Genomic DNA, 13,484 nt, shown 5'->3' with positions numbered 1-13,484 from the left:
GAGGCCCGCGTACCGCAAAAAACAAACGAACAAAAAAACGTTCAGCTATACCTCCCTTCTCATCACCTACCAGGGTCCCAAAATCTTCACTGAGACTGGCTTGCCCCTCATTTTTACACCGATATATGTTCTATCTTTAAAGTTCTACATTTTAACTATCTGTGTCGGCTCCCTGATGCACCAGGGTTGTCTGTCCTCTAATATAGGAATTTCCCTTCTTGGCAACAGGATTTGCATGGCCAGAAGGTCAATAGGGTGGGGGGAGGAATCAGGTACTTTGTTGAGGTTAAGGTCACAGCCAGGGGACTGAAGCCTTCAGAATCAGATTCTTAGTGTGGTCAAAACCACCCCATCATACATCCCTACCGTATAATGTCAAAGGCACATCCCTCCCCAGCGTCCACCCCTGAGACTGTCCCAAAGTACCGCCTAGTTAGCAAGTCCACAGGGACCAATCTCTATGCAAGCCTGTGTCTGTACTTCACCGCGGTGTCTAGGGCAGTGCTCCCCAAACATCAGTGCACAGCAGTGAGCTGGGGATCATGGGAAGTGCATTTTCTGACACAGTGGGTTATGTATGTGTGGTCCATCTTCCTTTACGTCAGGGTGCTGGTGGCAGAGGTACACAACCAAGTCTAAGGTTTAAGGAAACCAAGTTTCCGTATCCACTGGGGAAATGACAAGAGTTATAATGGCGGTGATGATGCCAGTGACAATAAAAGCTAATGTTTACTGAGCACTTTCTACACGCCAGGCCCTGTGCTAAGTGCTTTGCAGACATTATGACTCACTTAGCACCAAAAGAGCTGACGAAAACGAGAGTGGATTAAAAGATGTTTAGAAAAAGGGAAGACGTTATAAATTCCAGGATGTGCGGAAGGTCAACAGAGTGTCAACAGAGAGAGAGGACAATTCTCACATTGTCCCAGCCTAGGACGAGTTAGGAAGTTGCTAACTGCCTGATATTTCAGAAAGCATCCTTGGGCCAAGAGGTCAATATCAGAGACCAGGTATATCAAGATATGCCCGCTGTCCTCTGCTGTCACCCCATGGCCCAGTGCCATCCAGGTTAGCCTCTGCAGGCCTGGCTCCATTCAGCTGCCCTGGGAGTGACATGGCCGGGTAAGGCGGGGCTTCCACTGGTGGGTCCTTCCTGTTCCATCCTGAAATGGGCACACTGAACGCTGGGCAGCTTAGTCAAGGCTGCTCTGTCTGATGGCCTCTCCAGATGTCCTCCGACATACAAGCTGTGTTCTGCTGCTACAAATCACTTTGCCTGTATGACATGGAACACACTTCATATCCAGAGTAGCTCCTTTATTTGCTGTGACGTGGAGAAGGTTCAACAGCCATGAATTTTTCTTGAGCTGGGTCTCGGAGAGCTCCACGCCCAATGCTCTGCAGGAAGACTGGGCAAGCTGCCATTGAGGAAACCCAGCCTGGTGATGGAGTCAGATGGTGTAGCTCTATAACTGCCGTGCAGAGCAGCAGTCCAGAAGCTGAACTCGGCCTGCAGACCCGTTTCATTCAACCCCAGAGTATTTTTAAATGTTTTAATGCCCTCCAGTTTGCATGATCTAACCATTCTTATCTTCCTATACCCAGCCCACGTCGAACATTTATATTACCCTCCTGTCCCTGGATGTATCTGAATTTTAGACCCTAAACTATAACATAAGGATAGATCACTTAAGCCTGTAATATATCAACCTCCACACCTTCATAGCCCTCCTAAAATTTAAATGGTGGGATATCAGTATTCAAGCTTTCAAAACTACCAAAGTACTCCATCTTCATGAAGAAGGGGTGGTGAGAAGCCTTAACACGGAATATATTTGGGTCACATAATATTTCTTCAGGATCCCTCCAGCTTGTTCATTCCCATGTGGGAAATTTCCTACTGAGTCCTGGGGGGACAGAGGGGCAGGTATCAAACTCTCCACTTTGCTTCAAAGTCAAATTTCTTAAAAAAATTTATTTATTTATTTTTTTGGCTGTGCCGCACGGCTTGCAGGATCTTAGTTCCTGACCAGGGATTGAACCTGGGCCCTGGCAGTAAAAGCACCGAGTCCGAACCACTGGACCGCCAGGGAAGTCCCTAAAATCATTTTAATGATACAGTCTGCTCAGGCTTCGAGAAGGAGATGATAACTCCTAATCAGCCCTCCACAGAATCAGACTCTCACTCTCAGAGGCACCCAGCTCTCCATTTTCATAGAGCGTTCGGTTCCATAGTCATCGTACGCAGGTGATGTAATAAGGGAAGCAATAACTGCTGAGAATGCATAGCGGCTTAGTGGGTCAGGGTATTCTGAATTGATATCATGCTCCATCACAGCGTCACAGAGACAACAACAAGTCTAGAAACTAGATCACAGAAATGGAGCCTGGAGGTCAAATAATGGGGTCAACACAATAAAGCATATCTAGCAAGATCACAAGTGTCCTCGGGGAATCTCAGAGAGGTATTCAATGGAACAATGGCGGTCAAGCCAAGGAAGCAAACCCCGCTCTAGAGACATCGAGGGGGCTGGTGCAGAGCCGACCCACTTGGTCTAGGGAGCGGTCTAAGCATCTGTCATGCTGGGGGGACCTCCTGGAGAAGAGCTGCTGATGCTTTTTTTTTTTTTTAAAGCTATACTTTATTCTTTTATTTCATTTCCTTCTTGGCCACGCCATGCGGCATGCAGGATTTCAGTTCCCAGACCAGGGATCCCACCCGCGCCCCCTGCAGTGGAAGCAAGGAGTCTTAACCACTGGACCGCCAGGGAGGTCCTGAGCCTCTGGTGTTCTTGCCCAGTTCTGCCATGCCTCTTCCCCACCATCAACAGACAGCCCCACATTCACAGTGGTTCCCCACCTGGATCCAGACACAAAATGCCAAGGCACAGAGATCACTTTTATAGACCTGGGCTCCCAGATATTTAGTTGAGTCCATGTACATACTTTCCTTGCACACACATTTCCTTCTCTTCTGTTTTCCACAATCCCTCCTCCCATGTTTTCCATCACTTCTCTTCCACCTCCCACTTTTCCAGTTTGAAGCCACTGCTGGCAATACCGCAATCCCTGGAAAGAGGCCAGCCATGACAGCACAGATCTCTGAGGCAGCACGGGATTGTGAAAGTCACCGCAAACTAGGATTCAGGAGATGCAGGTGACCGGCAGGGCCGTCAGGCAAGCCCACCGGCCAGTCTGACGTACAATCAGAGGCAAAGAAGCTTTTCTGTACTGCGGAAATGCTACAAAAACTCTGGCCAGACACACAAATGGATGCACGATGGTTTAGACAAAAGAAACTGACTGGGGAAAACTGCTGGGTGGGGATGGGGGGTGGGGGGGCAGGGAAGAGTACGAAAGGAACTAAGTTCCAGTTGGCTTTTGCCAATTTTACCCCCAAAGAAATTTGATTAAAACTAAATGAAGGTTTCTGGCAGTAGATATCCAAATAGTTCCCCTGCTCACCTGTTTCAGAGTGAAATTATCTGGGGGTGAGGGGAACAGGGAGCAATTACATCAACAAATATGTTGTCTGCATTTTAAAAAAAGTAAAATTCCCCAAACAAACCCAAACCCACTGTAGATAAAAACCCACAATAGACTGTTTAGAAAAATTATGCTTTAGATACACTGATCTAAAACAAAACAAAAAAAAACATCTAAGGAACAGGCTGTTCTGTGGAACAGCTCGAGTTTCTGCCTGTGCTTTCATTTTAGAAAACAAATGCTCATAGACTCCACAGGGGGAGGAGTTTAACACAGGGATTCAAACTCACAGAAAATGGCCACCGGGTTTTAGAAACCTGAACGCAACAAACAGGGGCACTCTGGGGACCTTCTGGGAACACAGGGCACTTACCTTTCACAAGAGTCATTGTCTAGAGGCAGATATTGCCTCTTTTTCCGACCAGCAACATAAATCATGGCCTCCGAAGTATTTGTTTGCTGAATGCCACAATGACTAATCACCCGACTTTTATTTTCCTCCCTGAGTCAGGAAACCTCATGGGGGGAAAAATAGGTCATTTTTAATGGAAGGTAGCTGCTAGGATTGGATGTAAGACTCCCGTTTAAGCTTCATAAAAGAGAAACAATTAAAGGCCTCGAAAAGTATTTCCTAAAATAGAGAGACGCGCAAATCATCTTATTGGAAACGCCTATCATTAAACAGAAAAGAAAGTCTTAACACAGATCATTCGAACATGGTACAAAGCTCCCGAGTGGTTTCCTGAAAAAACGTCAAAAAACAAAGATGAACATTAAGAATATTAAATAGACAACAAAACAGGGTAAGAACTCACTTCGTAGCGCATATTCATTTAGAGAAAAACACGTTCTCCCAGGCAATTTCTGAGAGAACATTTCACTCTTTTTCTGTGCAAAAAGTCAACTTGCAGGGTACAGGGGATAAAGGAACTCCAGAATTGCTAGACCTTGACAGGAAAAACTTTAAAGGTCAGGCTTTTTCTTTTCTTTTTTTTTTTAAACCTGATTTAACACAGCACCCGGGGTAGGCCAGTTCTCTAACATCTGAGAGAAACCCCATTCGGGGCTTCATTTCACTGCCACGTCATCCCTTTTTCCATGTATCCCAGCGCCTTCTGCTTCCTCAAAGTGGTCCTCCCACCCCTTCCCGTTTTAAAGCAAAGGTGGAACGTGCATTAGTGCAAAGGAAAGGGCAGAACACACAACAGGAGGAATCTCCAGCAGGCACCCGGGACGCAGCTGCTACGACTGGCTACTGCCTACCCCCACGAGCACCAAGGGCCACCCGAGACCCCGGCACCCCTGCTCTCCGAGTTCGGGTCAAGGACCACAAGACCAGAATAAATAGGCCTACGCAGGGACAGACCAGAATGCCGAGTAGGTTTTGAAAACAGAAAATCCTCACTTTGGTCTAGAGGCGAATCAGCATTCCATCAGAACTAATCAGAAATCTCCATGCTTGCATGAAAAACGCTTATATGTTTGGGGAGACTGATTCTGAACGCCAGTCCCTCTTGTCTGGTAAGATAATAAATTCAGCTTTGTTTTTACTGCATCGCTGGTCTTATTATCTAGTGGTAATCAACTCTGCAAATAGTCAGAAGTTGTTCTAACACACGAACAGGAAAAATAACACAAACAAAACGGGACCTAGAAACAACATCCAACTCACAAAGCAGGAAGTGGCAGCTCCTATCTATCTCACCTGGCACAAAGCCGGCCTTCAGGGGTTACCGAAATAACCCCAGCATGTCCCTGTAGCATTTGTACAGCCACTGGATTTCTCGTGACGGCGGGGCGCCCCGCGATGAACACGCACCTAGGCGTGGCCAGCAACGTGGGGGGTGTGAGCTGCGTCTTCCTCTTCATACTCCCTGAGAAAATGTTTCATTCCTCTTGAAACTACATTATTGTAGACCTTAGCAATTTTCATTTAAATAAGAGAGGGAAAGTGCTTTAAAAAAACAGGAGGCAGCCTTCTGCCTCTCCCAGATTAAAAAGAAATGTTCTTCATTATCTTAGTGGACAAGAAGCCCAGGGCTTCGATGGGACAGAAAGTGTGCACTGTAGTGTCCTCTTAGCAATGTCTGTGAGAAGCCCAGCAGGCATGATAGGCTGCTCTCCCCAACAGAATAGTTGTGGAGTGCCAGTGCCTCCTTAGGCTTTGCTTACTGACTGCCACCTCCTGCTCTCCTGATAATCTGCCTTAGGACAGGACCTACCTGTTTCTGCAGACAGCGTACTGGACGGGCAAGGGACACTGGCTTCTGTTCCCAGTTTGCCACTAGCGGTGTGACCCTGAGCAAATCCTATGACTTCCCTGTACTTCTGTTCCCTTATCTGGAATGCAAAGAGGTTGGGCTAGTTTCTAAGGTTCTTCCTAGCCATAAAATTTCAAACCGCGATTCCCTACCTCCCATTCTGTCACCTTTTGATTGACTGCCAGCCAGTAAAAGTCCTTATTTCCTCCAAAGCAGACAATCTCTCTCACTCTTAAATTCATGCACTTTCCTCAAAAGCGTATGGGGCAAAGGCAGAACCTGAGGTCTGGCCAGTACCAGTATCCCTTCGCGGACAGTCGGAGGAAGCTCTGCAATCCGGGACCCCTGGCATGCCTCAGACGTGAAGTTGCCATATGCTCGCTTCGGCACCTCTGTTTAGGGGCCTTTGCCATCATTGAGCCAAACCTTCTCCAGTTACAGCTGAGGAAATCAAGCCAGCGAAGTTACGTGACTTTCTTTCCCAAGGTTGCACAGTGGGTCACGGGAAGAACTGCCAAGCCTCCAGTCCTGTCTCATACACGGTGGTCTTTTGACCTCTCCCCAGACCCCCTCTGCAGGGCTCTGGGCTCCTTCCCTGGCCCCCTGTAGACTTCCTCAGGGTCTCAGAGGGTAATCAACAAACACTTACTGTGCACCTCCGGGCAATCCCCTAAGGAACTGTTTTAAACTTTCGAAGTGACAGAGCTACTCTGGGAACACTCAGCCCCACACAGGGACCGGGACAGCTATAGCAAGACACAAATCTTGATCTCATCAGTGCAGAAATCCATTGGTGTTTCCACTCTAAAAGAAAAGCCTGCAGCAGCACTTGGATGGTAGATAAGAATAGGTGACAAAGATAGGGAGGGCCCATGAGGGTGGAGTCCTGATCTGGTACCTGGCACATAGTTTATATTTGTTGAACTAACTCAAGTTTGCACATTACCTTTGTCCATTTGCTTCTTGTCAAAAATTCTGAGGTTACTGTAATACCAGGGACAAGGGTCTCTAAGCCACAATCAGGAACGATGATCTATTTCCTAATTCATAGTCTCACTATGCGGCTGGGGAAACTACGCGGGGTATGGAGAGAGGAGGCTGGACTTTGGAGCCAGATAAGAGCCCAGGGCGCGAAAATCTCATCTCTACAACATCTGCGCATTACTGAACCTCTTTGCCTCAATTTCTACCACACCGGGTTATGTGGAGATGCTAATAAGGTGGCTGAGATAATGCACATAAGGTATAGAATGGACTTCATGAAATTCAGTTCTGTCTTCTCTCCTCAAGGGCTATGGGTATAGACGGAGAAACCCTGATTCTACGCAAGGCTCCAGGACATTGGCATCCTGTTCCAAAAGAAGCAAACCATCAATGGAATGCCAACAACAGTTATAAAATGACTCAGTATTGTTTTTTAATAAACATAGCCCCACTGAGTCATCTGATTTGCAAATTACGTACAAGGAACGTAAAGTGCAATATACACAAGTCAAATATGTTTTATATTCTCCATACATAGCTTAACACCAAGCATGTTTATATGTCTCAATCCTTTCCTGTGAATAAGCAAAGAAGAGAGCTGGGACTAGGAGGGGAGAAAAGGATAAATTATTCTCTCATCTATAAAATGAGGTTGGGAACAATGTGAACTAAAAATATGATTCCAAGATGCGGAGAACAAAGGATATATAATGACACAGATGTTTATCAACCAGAAGACACAGAGTCAGATAGACAAATGCATCAAAATATTTTAATGGCGTGATTGTGCGCCGTTACTGCCATTAAATACATTATTGGTAACAATATTTAAAGTTACGCTGGTTTTGCAAACTCTGGGCATAGTGACAGGGTGTCACCACTTACTCTGCAGGGAAAAGAAGATGATTTGGGGGCTGTATGTCACCCAGTACTGCCGTGGATATACCGTGGATGGCAATAGTGAGGTGCGATAAGACCACCGTTCCTTCACATCTGGGATCCATGTGTTTTTATCTCATTGCAAATATAATCCGTAAACATGAATAACACAAATGTAAGAATTTCGAGCACAGGGGTATCTTCATGGAATTGAAATCAGCCTATCAAGTCTCAGGTTTACACCCTTCCTCTGCTTCCTAGAAACTGGCATTTGTTAACCTTCATCATAGCAGTGCTTGTTTAAAATGAAGATTCTCAGGGGTCCCACCTGAAATTTACTGAATTCGAATCTCTGTGCTAGGGACCTGGGAACCTACATTTTAATAAATTCCCCAAGTGGATTCTTATCCGTACTAAACTACTGGTCACTTGAACTCTCACAGGATAGGTTAGCTATCGTGGGAGGTATGCTCTTTCCATGACAAAACTAACACACTAAAATATATCATAAAGATAAGGCTTTGGGTATAGATGAATATTATGCAAATATATATATATACCTAAAAAAAGTTTTAAGGGGAAGGGAATCAGCATTTATTAATTGCCTACTATAGTATAGATCCTGAGCAAATTATATATTACTCAATCTTCAAAATAATTCTATTTGAGTTATGGATGGAAAAAGTTAGGCTTAGAGAGTAACTTTTCTGAAGTCACAACCCTGGAAAATGGCCCAGCTAGGTTGTGAAACTAGATTTATCTGACCCCGGCCTTCTCATTCCATTGTACTAAGCTCATATGCCCATGAAAACACACACACACACACACACACACACACACACACACACTCACTCTCTCTCTCTCTCATGTCATACAACAGCCATATGGTAAAAGGCAAAATACAAATTTAATTACAAAATTAATTAGAAACCTTTGCGTCAACAGAAATGTAGTTTTTAAAAAGCTTTCTGTCAACGGATCGTCTTTGGTCAATCTGTTGACAACAGAATAAAGTGGATGACTACCATTAAAACCACATTTAACAGCCTGAATTTTAGTAATCAGAAATGTGTTTTGGGGCTTGCAAGGATCAAATTTAACAGTGACTCTTCATTTGCGCAAGCTACGAATTTTTTGCAAATGAAACCACTTGATATTCATTCTGCAAGGAAAACACCAACAAAGGAAAGGAGAACACCAACAAATGTGTGATCTAGCGCTTGTCAAACCAATGGCCCTCCTGGGCCTCAACCCTCCTCCTCCTGCGTCTAACACTCCAGGCTCCCTCCTCTGGGAAACACCCTGCTCTGGCTTCTGGAGCCCTGTTCTCTCGTTCTTCCTCACTCTCTCTTTTTTTTTTTTTTTTTGCAGTATGCGGGCCTCTCACTGCTGTGGCCTCTCCCGTTGCGGAGCACAGGCTCCGGACGCGCAGGCTCAGCGGCCACGGCTCACGGGCCCAGCCGCTCCGCGGCATGTGGGATCTTCCCGGACCGGGGCACGAACCCGTGTCCCCTGCATCGGCAGGCGGACTCTCAACCACTGAGCCACCAGGGAAGCCCTTCTTCCTCACTCTCTTGCCGGACTTTTCTCTAGGTCCTCCCTGGGTCCTTCTTTTCTCATAAGGCTCCACCCTCAAGCTTTGCTTCCCTACGGTCTCCCACCGGAAAAATCTCTTCTCTCACCTCTCGACTTTTCTCACAACCCAGTGTCTCCCAAACTAGCCCTGGCCTTCCTCCGGGGTACAAAGTCGCTGATCGTCTGGGGGACATCATACCTCAACACTTCAAACTCTGCCCCTCTAAAATGCAGCCCCTCACCTCCTTCCAAGTATCTTCATGGGTGCCGCTGCTTTGGAAATCTCAGTGTCAACTTTAGCTATTTCTTCTCTACTCAGATTTCAATTGAGTACATTGGAAATCAGATGTCAGATTGTGTCAATTTGTCCCTTCGTGTCTGTTCCTTTCCTGTTTCACTGCTATCACCCATTTCCGGTCTTCCCTGAGTTCCCCCCAACCCTGCCTTTTCCTTGGTGGACTGTGGTCCTTGTCTTAACTGGTCTCCCTGTCTCTGGTTTCTGCCCCGCCTTTCCTTCCGATCTCATAGTAGGTACTCGATAAACATTCGCTGTAACGTTTATGGAACTCCTAGAAGTTTGCAAAGCACATTCATACTCAACATCTCCTTCTGGAGTTTCAAACGTTTTCCACTTGGAGCTTAAGTTTATTACAAGTAGCATTCAAGGCTTACAACCTGATTTCTGTTATTTAATGCAATCACTGGAGCTACCTCTAACTTTGTACCTTGTAAATTAAAGTAGCTCTTAAATTGCTTTACTTCTGAACATTCAGTGTCTTGTGCGGCCTACAAGCTAAAAGAGGAGAGCATTTCAAGTCAAAGAAAGCCCCCTCGCCAAACTGCTTTTTCCTCTGCCGACAGGTTAAGTGGACAAAGAAAAGGCCTCTATGTAAAGGTGACAGTAACAGCAGAATCAAAAAATGAAAAGAAATTCCTTTCTGAAGATTTTAAAAAAGATTTTCCTACTTATCCAGTTGGAATCCTATTTATGGGTTAATCTCCAACATCCTTGCAGCCAATATTCTAGCACGTTAACAGAAAAATTCTAATAGGTGAACGATAATTCCTTGCTAAGAGAATGCGCATGACCGTTATCATGACTGTAAAAACACAGTCATATGTTTGGTCTTGAATACCCAAGTAAGTGCCTTGTAGGAGCTCAATAAACATTTGTTGCATGAACAAATAAACAAATGAATTCAGAGAAGCCCTTACTATTGTTTATAAATTGAAAGCGTATGTATTCACAAGTGGATGGCAAGGTATGTTAAATTTGAATAAAATGAAAACTTGCATTGAAGGGCCAGAACTATGATGTATCAACTACTCTGGTCTCTTCCGGATCCGCTCCAACTGACTGCCGGGGAAGCAGGTGAAGGGGAGAGAAGCTAATGTCAGGCATTGCCCACCTGACTCCACCTCTCTGGAGTTCAGGTTATAAGCTCCTAGAGGGCAAGCACTTTCCCTTGAACTTCATGGTGCTAGCATCGTGCTTTACACACCGAATGTGCATCCTGAGTGTGGTCTGAGATGCAAAGCCCTCTATGACCTGCCTGCATTTTCACATTTCAATCCTTCACATCTCTTCTGCCTTACTTCACAGGGTTATTGTGAGGAGTGAGTAAAAACACAGCACTTAAAGCCCTTAACACACTGCCTTGCGCTCACACACAAAAGTGCTTGATAAATGGTAGCTGTTATTATCACTATCTGGGGCCCTGTCTATGCCTCAAAGGTGAAGTTTAGTGTTCTGGGCTGTCAATACTCATCTGTGCAAACAGTGTGTGTCCTGGGGACGGGCTCTTCACGCTTGTATCCTCAGCGCCTAGCACGGTGGTCACCCTGCAGCAGGCCCAGAAGCTGACTGTATGAGCAATCGAGATGCGAGCCCCAGGCCTTTCCCCACCCAGCCCACTGGGTCTCTGAAAAGTCATTTAACCTCTCTGGGCCTCCGTGACGTCTGTGGGTCCTTCCGGCCTGAAGAAGAGACCGAAAGAAGCTCCCACGACAGTCACTGACAGAACTGGAATGAGAAGCCCTTAGCTCCCCCCTTCATGTCTCCTTAACAACAGCTCGCCTAAATGTCATTGTCACTTTGTAATCCCCAAACCTGGTGGATCGCTGGCCAACAAATCATCAGCTCCTTGGGAGTGGTTCAGTCCCTCAGAAAAAACATTTCCTATTTCACGTAGAGTACGGAGAGATGTAAATTCAGTTACCTCAGTTAGAACAGAGCAGGCTTAACAGAGTTAGTTTCTCGTGCTTTGGAAGAAATCACTTGGAAATCCTTGGTTCTGAGTCTTCCATCTCCACCGCATCGAGATCTAAAAAGAAGAAAAAAAGCAGTGTCCCATAACTGGGTGCCAGGACTGAATAGATCAGCAACAAAAGTGACTGCAATTAGCCTGTGTACTGAACACCTACTGTAAGTAAAGCACTGGGCAAAGTGATCGACACATGCGACTTCATATCGTCCTCACAGGAGACATTCCCCCATTTTTACAGCTACATAAAGAGGCTCTGAAAGGTCACGGAATCTATTCAAGGTCACAGAGCTAGTTTATGTTAGACCTGGGACTTAAATGCAGGTTCAACTGATTCCAAACCCTGGGTTATTAACCTGTTAGTCAGGGTTTAGAAACTTTGACAGTGACCCACCGTTTTTAAAAATCATATTATATAAAATGAAACCCCAAAGCCTAAAAAACAATGCTTACTCTTATTATGTGCAATGCACTCTGATATTTTCTAGTCTACTCTATTATTTTTTATATTGCATTATATATTCTATATCTTCAAAAAAATCCGGTAGTAACCCACTAAACTGATTTCACAATCTTCTAATGGGTCTCTACTCTTGTTGGAAAAACACTACACTCAGAGATAGTACCTCACCAGAAGTTTCTCTGAAACCGCGGACTTAATCCTATGCTTTTTAACCATGGGAACCTGACCGAGCAGTTGACCTTGATAATTAGGAGAAAACTCTTTAACCTTTACAATATGTATAAAGCACCGTAATACGTATCATCCATAATGGATCCTTAGAAGAGATATTCAATTTGGGCCAAAGTCCAGAATGGAATTAGTCACTTACCTATAGCAGAGGAGTTATAAAGTGGCACCGCGGAGAGACTAAAATCTCAGGTGATTTATAATATACCCTGCAAAGAAGTGGCTAACTGCGGGCGGTCGTGTTGTACCAATAGAGGAGACCTAACTACTGCCGAAGTAGAAGGCTGAGATTGCAAGCCCCTGGGGGCAGGGCCCTGCCTTTGCACGTCCCCTTCAATTCCAGGGGCTCTGGTGTTCGACCAAGGAAATGCTCAGGTTCCCGATGGGTCAGGACCGGGGTCCGAGTCGCAGTCCCGGAGAGGGGAGATGAGGCTGTTAGCGCAGTTCCCAAGCCTGCTGTACTGGCGCCCGTCACGTCCCCAGCCCTTGGGTGCGCATTTGTCCCCGGCCCCCCGCCTTCCAGCAGAGCCGCGCAGATGGGCCACTCGCTGTGGCGTAACGTGCCCGACCCTGCGGCTAGACCCCCTCCCCCAGGGCGCGGGCCCGGGCGTCCCGGCACCTGCGGGCGCCGGGTCGCCGTAGCAGCTCGGCTCTCCGACGTCCGCGGAGCTCCCAGCCCTGCGCCAGCGTTCCCCTGCCGGGTTTCGAGGCTCCCTCCTGGGAGAAGAGGGGTCGGGCCGGCCGCGTCTCGCCCACCCGTCCCGCATACGGCCCCTGCGGTGGCACTTACAGGGCTCGGCCGCTGCCCCGCGAGCGCGTTCCCCGGGGGTCCATGGCGCTTCCGGACCCGCGAGTCAGGCCGCGGCGTCTCGCAGCACCGCCCAGAAAATGGACGCCGGCGGCTCGGCTCGGCCGGCCCGGCCCGCCCCCGGCGTTGGGTTGGGGACGCAGCCTGGCCGGGAAGAGGGCTCCCCGGCCTTAGCCGCGGGCCGGATGTCGGAGCGTCAACGCGCCCAGGACCCGGCCTCGGGACGCACTACGACCCCGCGAGGCCTCAGGCCCAACCTGGGTGCAACTGGGGGCGGGATGGGGGGAACCCACGACGGCCCCAGACGCCAGGAAGGGAGCAGCGGCCTCCGCCTCCCTCTCATGGGGGAGAACACAATTCAGAACCTGCCGCGAGGGCAGCCGAGTTAGGGGCTTTACGGCCACAGAGCCTAGTCACTATCAGAACCAGGCCTGGGTCCGCAGAGGGGGTCCCTGGGTTCTGCACCCAGATCCCAGAGAACATCCAACCCTTGCACATTTAAGAGGCAGGCTTCAGAGAAGTCAACTGCAGTTTTA

The 13,484-nt window shown here is 47.2% G+C and overlaps 1 protein-coding gene across 7 annotated transcripts in view; it reads right to left on the bottom strand.

Annotated features, from left to right (window-relative positions):
• ZBTB38 (zinc finger and BTB domain containing 38) overlaps positions 1–13,484 on the bottom strand; it is a 76,219-nt gene that overhangs the window by 30,505 nt on the left and 32,230 nt on the right. For 3 of the 7 annotated variants that reach the window (XM_032630032.1, XM_032630030.1, XM_032630034.1), the window contains one exon: positions 11,405–11,509. The gene's annotated coding sequence lies outside the window, so the exon portion shown is untranslated. Of the gene's footprint in view, positions 1–5,191; positions 5,430–11,404; positions 11,510–12,282; positions 12,881–12,930; positions 13,212–13,484 lie in introns of those variants that run through there. The other 4 variants (XM_032630029.1, XM_032630033.1, XR_004349629.1 and 1 more) reach the window with 4 other exon arrangements.

Source organism: Phocoena sinus, chromosome 4, assembly GCF_008692025.1.
Source record: "Phocoena sinus isolate mPhoSin1 chromosome 4, mPhoSin1.pri, whole genome shotgun sequence".
Taxonomy (NCBI): Eukaryota; Metazoa; Chordata; class Mammalia; order Artiodactyla; family Phocoenidae; genus Phocoena; species Phocoena sinus.
The sequence above is the reverse complement of the archived record's forward strand: the minus strand, read 5'-3'. Positions and strand labels throughout refer to the sequence as shown.